Below are 5,616 nucleotides of genomic sequence, written 5' to 3'. Positions count from 1 at the left end.
TTCCTAATTTTTATGTTTTTATGTTCTTATCCTTTTTTAAATATGGAAACCAAAACTGTACTAAGTACTCCAGGTGTGGCCTCACCAATACCCTCTATAACTGTAGCAGGACTTCCCAGCTTTTTTATTCCACTCCCTTTGCAATAAAGGCCAAGATTCCATTGGCTTTCCTGATCACTCGCTTGACCTGCAGATTAACCTTTTGGGTTTCTTGCACAAGCACCCCAAGACCCCGCTGTACTGCAGCACTTTGCATTCTCTCTCCATTTAAATAATAACCTGCTCTTTGGTTTTTTTCTGCCAAAGTGCATGACCTTACACTTTCCAACATTATATTCCATCTGTCAAATTTTTACCCACTCACTTAGCTTGTCTATATCTTTTTGCAGATTTTTTGTGTCCTCCTCACACGTTGCTTTTCCTCCCATCTTTGTATCATCAGCAAACTTGGCTGTGTTACAATTGGTCCCTTCTTCCAAGTCCTTAATATAGATTGTAAATAGTTGGCGTCCCAGCACTGATCCCTGCGGCACACCACCAGTTACTGATTGCCAGCACGAGATTAAACCATTTATCCCGACTCTCTGTTTTCTGTTTGGTAGCCAATCCTCTATCCATGCTATTATATTACCCCCAAACCCGTGAACTTTTATCTTGTGCAGTAACTTTTTATGTGGTACCTTGTCAAATGCTTTCTGGAAGTCCAAATACACAACATCCACTGGTTCCCCTTTATCCACCCTGTTCATTACATCCTCAAAGAACTCCAACAAATTTGTCAATCATGACTTGCCCTTCATAAATCTATGCTGACTCTGCCTGACCGAATTTTGCTTTTCCAAATGTCCTGTTATTGCTTCTTTAATAATGGACTCCAACATTTTCCCAACCATACATGTTAGGCTAACTCATCGATACTCTCCTGCTTTTTGTCTGCCTCCTTTTTTAAATAGGGGCGTTACATTTGCAGTTTTCCAATCTGTTGGGACATCCCCAGAATCCAGGGAACTTTGGTAAATTACAACCAATGCATCCACAATCCCTGTCGCTAATTCTCTTAAGACCCTCGGATGCAATTCATCAGGTCCAGGGGATTTGTCTGCCTTTAGTCCCATTATCTCACTGAGTACCACCTCCTTAGTGATTGTGATTGTGTTACGTTCCTCCCCCCTATAGCTCCTTGACTTTCCACTGTTGGAATATTGTTCATGTCCTCTGCCGTAAAGATTGATACAAAATGTTTGTCTTTTTCTGGCCGAGTCATAGAATATAAGAGCAGGGAGCTTATGCTTCAATTCTATAATACTTTGTTTCGGCCACAGCTGAAGTACTGCATGCAGGAGATTTACAAGGATGCTGCGTGGAATGGAGAATCTTAATTATGAGGACAGATTGGATAGGCTGTGTTTCTTCTCATTGGAACAGAGAAGGTTGAGAGGAGACCTCATTGAGGTGTACATAATATTGAGGGGCCTGGACACAGTGGATAGTAAGGGCCTATTTCCATTGGTGGAGGGGTCTATTACGAGGGGGCATAGTTTTAAGTTGGTTGGTGGAAGGTCAAGAGGGGATTTGAGGTGGGCGGGTGACTTCTTTCTGCAGAGGGTTGTGTGGATCTGGAACTTGCTGCCTGGAAGAGTGGTGGATGCAAAAACCCTCACCACTTTTAAGAGATGGTTGGATGGGCACTTAAAGTGTCGTAACCTGCAGGGTTACGGACCTAGAGCTGGTAATTGGGATTAGACGGGATGAACTTTTGTTGGACGGCACAGATATAATGGTAAGTACTGCGTGGAATAGAATACGGCCAGGGTGATCTCCTGGAGTCGTTTCGATCGCCTGGATGGGTCGGAGAGGAATTTTCACAGATTTATTCTCCATAAATTGGCCTGGGTTTTTATCTGGTTTTTGCCTATCCCAGGAGATCACACGGCTCCGGTTGGGGTGGACTGCAGAATGTTTCAGTGTAAGGGGTGTCACAGTTGAGTGCGGTGGACTGGTTGGGCTGGGTGCTCTTTGCCTTTCCGTCATCATTCATAGGTTTATATGCAACCTTTAGGGCTGCTGACCAAGGGCTATGCAGCTCTTTGTCAGCCGGCGTGGACACGATGGGCCGAAATGGCCTCCTTCTGCGCTGTAAATTTCTATGTTTCTATCTTTCTAAAACATTGGTGGGAGTTGTCTATTGGCGTCCAAACAGTAATGGTAATGTAGGGGACGGCATCAAAGAGGAAATTAGAGAAGCATGCAAGAAGGTTACTGTGGTGTATGCAGCACTCAAATCACTGACTCTACACAGTCTGGTGTTGTAGTAACTGATGTGACCTTAGTCGTTTATTGTGTAACTCCAGAGTGCCTCTCAGGTGTGGTGGGCAGCCTTTTATACTCTGTCTTGCAGGTATTTTTGGGTCTCGCACTACAGCGCCCCCAGTGGCACATCATTGTAACTATACATAAAATGTACCAGGACAATACACTAAGTTCACTAACCGTGGGGAGAGAGTAGGTGCTTCCGCGGCCCCACTGTGTTAACATGGAAGATAACACGATGGGGATGTGGGGTGGTGGGTGGGGATCAGTGACATGTTTGTGTAAAGGGCAGCGGATGAGAAGGATTGACAGCTGTCAGTGAGGGACAGAAGTTGTTTAAGGTGAGCCAGCACATTCCCGATCAGCACAGAAGGCATTCACTGGTCAGCTGCCCTCTGCTGTACTTCTGGTCAGCGCGATTTCCGCAGTGGAGCCGTTATCACGTTTGCTTTCCACGTGAAAGGATCCCGTGCAGGAAGATTACGTTTAAACTTGCTGTGGATGAACAGCCATGGGCGAGTTTATTCTCCTGTCAAAAGGGTGACAGTGGCTTCTCCCTTATTCTTTAATTGCTCTTTATTTCACTTCACTTAATAGATATATTTGAGTGAGAGAAATTGTTCCAGAGTGTCGCCCACTTCATCTTTTGTTCCCTTTTAAACACATAAAATGAGACCGGGGAATAAATACAGAAAACAAAGCAGAGGGATAGAGACAAGTGGAAGAGAGAAGGGGAAATATTGTCCCCACCCAGAACTAATGCAGAAACTCTTCTGCTGCGCTTGGGGTGGCCACCCACAGCCTGGATACACTAACGTCCCAACAGCTCATTGACTGTCGGAGTGGGACCGTGCGGCGCTTCAGAAGACAGTTCGAAAAAGAAAAGTCACTGATTCGGTCCCATGTGCTCCTTCTGCCAAGATTAGCTACACACAAAAAATGCTTTTATAAAAGTTACACCTGATCTCCAGGTTTGTCAAAAAGTTAGCTCGTTGGTCAAGGGGTATGATTCTCGTTTCTGGCTTGTTAATTGAAATTTGCGAGAGATCCCGGCCGAGCCCACTATTCTGCCGCAAATTTTGAAATTGCATCGAACTTTTGCAAAGAAGGACTTACATTTCTGCAGTGCCTTTCAGGAACTCATGTCGCCCCAAAGCACTTTACAGCCGTTGAGTTATGTTTGAAGTGTTGTAGTGTGGGGAAAGATGTGACCAAATCACCCCACACGAACCTCAACTCATTGCGAAGGAATTCGGTGCAAATAATCAGATGCCTCAGGGACTTAGACTTTCTTTGAATGAGTTCTGCTTGTACCTGCATTCAAGCTTGAAACAGCAACTGGGCTTCCATCTCACGGGAGCAGCGTGTAGCGGTTAGTGAGTCGATGACGAGGTTTGGGGTTGATGTGCGTCACTTTCAATCTTTGCAATTTCACCAAGCAAAGATATGATGAATCCAACTGTCCCTGTCAGTATTTTTTTGAGTTGAATCACAGGAATATCTGCAGTCAGGAGATGAAAATGAATTAAAACATAAGACTGGCTTCGGGACAATCAGAATACTTCGTCACAGACAAGGCACCGGAAGGCTGGAAGGTAGATCACACCGGTTGTGGGAGAGCTGGTTGGCGGTGACATGGAAGTGTCTGCAGTGTGCGGCACCAGACTGCTTCCTTGCATCCACAATGAATGTCCCTCCATTTATTTGGGAAAACTACAACTGAGAGTGGACAAGTTCCATACCGGTCGGAGCAATCTGAAGCTTTAACTGACTGACACACTGGTTTGGGATGTCTTGCAATGTACATTTAAGTTAGTCTCTGTGGCGCAATCGGTTAGTGCGTTTGGTTATTAACCAAAAAGTTGGTGGTTCGAGCCCACCCAGGAGCAAAGCATTAAACTGTTATTTGGTGCTGCACAATTCCAGGTTGTCATTGTGCGTTTTGGCTGCACGAATATATTCTGCAAACATTGCCAGCTGTGCTGCTATCCAGTGAGTTCCCACTCCAATACTTTTCGGAACATTCATTTCATGTAATAACAATTTTTTGCATGGATCATGTTCCTCCATCCAGTCCACCAGAAATAAATTACGTTATTGGGTTTAAAGGAAATGGTGGAAATTGTCTGACCTATCGTTGTGGCTTTGCTCAGATTCTGAGTTTCAACAGTCAACAGTTTGCGAAGGATTACCTCATGTCCAATGCCAAGCACAAAAAGTCTCTCAGCATTCGTTTTGGAATCCGTCAAATTTGCAATGTCCTGCGAGGCGCCTTAATTCGATGACATAGCTCGCCACTACCTGGCCCTCCGACCGTTGGCACGTGTAGAACCGATACCTCGCCATCAGAACGCTTTATTTAGGATTTAGATGCTCGCGGACCAGCGTACACAATTCTTCAAAGGATTTAGTTGTTGGTTTCACCAGAGCTGGAAGATTCTTCATGAGGCCATAGATTGTTGCCCCACAGAAGGTAAGGACAATCGCCCTTCATTTGGCAGCGTTTACGTGCCCTTCCAGCTCGTTGGCCACGAAGTCTCTCCACGAAGGCTTCGCAATTGTCCACTTCTGAGAACTTCTCCAGGATACCAACTGGTCTTTGCATTTTCACGTGGTTGTTCATTGTCTCGTTGCCAATTGATACGCTCATAATAAAGGATGAAACTGAGTACTGTGAACAATGAGTAATTGTGACCTTAGCTCCTGTAGTAAGACTCCAGAGTGCAGGTACCTCATGGGATCCCTTGGGACTCCAACAGGTAGGCCCTCTGGTGGTGGTGTGATACAGGTGGCCAAGGGTTAAATACATAACACAAGGTGTGTATGGAAATCAACCATCAAAAGCCCTGTCATTAACCACAGGGGTTTCCTGCAATTTTCTGATCGCAAAGCGCTTTCAGTCCTTGTCCTTAAAATTGCAGACGTGGAAATTGGGGAGTTTAATGACTTTGAAAGGAGAACATTGTTGTTTGGTGCAGTTCAGGTCAGAGAAATGTTTGTGAAAGAAACTTTTTGCAGAGAGAGGGTTTGAGCATTTCAGCTTGTTGCTGAACACTCCTCTCTGGGCGCTGAGCTAAGCAGCAGTTTCTGTCGTGTAGTGGTTATCACATTTCCCTCACACGTGAAAAGTTCCTGGTTCAAGCCTGGGCAGAAACATTATTTCTCAAGCAAAAACGTGTCTGCAATAAAATTGAATAAAAGCTGTTTTGGACACGTTGTTGCATGAGCAATGAACATTTAAAACCAGTCTCCTCAAATACAGATTGTATAAAATCAGATCGGGGATAAAACTTCTTCAAGGATTAA

General features: G+C 44.8%; 1 non-coding gene across 1 annotated transcript; it reads left to right on the top strand.

The window, feature by feature from the left end:
• Nucleotides 1–4,125: 4,125 nt before the first annotated feature.
• trnan-auu (transfer RNA asparagine (anticodon AUU)) lies at nt 4,126–4,199 on the top strand. The gene has a single exon. It is a non-coding gene; the product is annotated as a tRNA-Asn (tRNA).
• The last annotated feature ends 1,417 nt before the right edge of the window (nt 4,200–5,616 follow it).

Source organism: Pristiophorus japonicus, unplaced genomic scaffold, assembly GCF_044704955.1.
Source record: "Pristiophorus japonicus isolate sPriJap1 unplaced genomic scaffold, sPriJap1.hap1 HAP1_SCAFFOLD_52, whole genome shotgun sequence".
Taxonomy (NCBI): Eukaryota; Metazoa; Chordata; class Chondrichthyes; family Pristiophoridae; genus Pristiophorus; species Pristiophorus japonicus.
The sequence above is the reverse complement of the archived record's forward strand: the minus strand, read 5'-3'. Positions and strand labels throughout refer to the sequence as shown.